Below are 1,748 nucleotides of genomic sequence, written 5' to 3' on the forward strand. Positions count from 1 at the left end.
CTTGGCTTCAAATTCCAAGTTAAATCAGTGATGCTTGGTGGTAGTTAATCTTCCAGACCTTTTCACCACATCCATTCTCCAGTCAACTGGTGGCTGGCGTGAACTGGATAAAAAGCAGGGTCTCAGTACACTCAACAGCAAGGAGCCAGTGGTGGCAGGTAGGAACACCGGTGAAGGAATTTCTTCAGTTAGGTTACCACTGAGAATACACAGTCTAATATAGTTGAGGACAGTGCTTCTCAAATTTTATTGTGCTTACGAATCAACTGGGGATCTTGTTAAAATGCATATTCTGTGTCAGTGGGCCTGAGCTGGCTTCCTAACAAGCTAACAGTGCTGATACTGCTGGTCTGTGGGCCACACTCTGAGTAAGCAAGGGGCCAGGCCACCCTAAGTCAGCCCCATCTTCAAAGAGGAGTCAGTCAGAGGGAGGTAAAAGGGACCCGTGGCACTGCCCTCAATCTGCCAAGGTGCAGCCCTGTGTCTAGGGGCTGGTCATCATTTCAGCACTGGCCATGGGCCAGCTAGGACAGCCTTGTCTCTCCTCTGGGCTCCACACGATTTTAAAATCTCCTAATTCTAAATGTCCTTGTCACACCCCATAGGAAAAAGCTGGGGAAGAAATGAATTCACTTAGTGCTTAGCAGTGCCCATCACAGCACACACTCTATAGGTACGTGTTGTTTTGGCTATTTGGGTGAATGAAACAAAATCCTTCAGTATCAGTTAGAAAGAAGGCAGAGAGAGGGTCCCAGGAAACCAGCAGTCCTGAGGGCCATTCTGTCCCCTGTGGCTTGTGAATACACTTGGGGGCTTTCATAAGAAAACGTTCATGATGAGAACAACCAATCACAAAGGGTTCCACAGGAATGAAGGTAAACAGGGACGCTCATAAATTATCATCATTCTGCTTGTCCCTGCTCAGATCCATTCTCCGTCTTTTGCCCTGCTCTGAACTCCAGGAGGCTGACCTTGAAAGACTGTCACCTGGGCACCTCTGTTCTCTGTCTCCCAGTTGCAATCAGCCAGTAAGAGGTATCAACAGGTAACTAGCAGGTGGGAAGAGAGAGTGGGGGAGTTCATAAACTCCCCACTGCGTCGTGGCTTTGACAATGGCTGCACCCTGCTGCGGCCACCATGTGTGTCTGCTGTCCCTTCTCAGGGCTCCAGGTCTTGCTTCCTCCCCCTTCCCCTTCTGGCCTGGGATGGTAGCCACTTTCCACAGTTGCTGGTGCCTGGGGACCTCACTATTCCTTGTTGGTTCTCCTAACTCTGCCTTCCGTATATAGTCCCGTCTTTAAAAACTCTTCAGTTAAAGCTTCTAGGTGTGCCACCTGTTTACTGCCGAGACCCCAAGTGGTTATTAAGTCATCTCTGAGAGCACATCTCTTAAGAAGTCATAAGAACGAAGTCCCATGCAGCACTTCTCAGGGCATCCTTTTCACAGTAGAGAGATGAGGGCACAGAACCCAAGGGCAGGTCACTTGGCCCCCCCTCACACGAAGTACCCAGATCATTCCATTTCTCTGGGCTCAGATGACTTCCTTGAGATAGGGTTAACATGTACACACCAATCCATCTGCGATTTGGCTGGCAGCATTTCTGGGGTCATTTGTAGGGTGAGAGACCATGTTTTAGAGCCAGACCCTTAAGTGAGTACCTGTTTATCAGGGAACTACTCTGTTCTGGTTGTGTTGTGAGGTATTTAACAAATAAAAAGCCACAAAGTCTCATGTAATTCAGTTGAT

Source organism: Camelus dromedarius, chromosome 7 (assembly GCF_036321535.1).
Source record: "Camelus dromedarius isolate mCamDro1 chromosome 7, mCamDro1.pat, whole genome shotgun sequence".
Classification (NCBI taxonomy): domain Eukaryota; kingdom Metazoa; phylum Chordata; class Mammalia; order Artiodactyla; family Camelidae; genus Camelus; species Camelus dromedarius.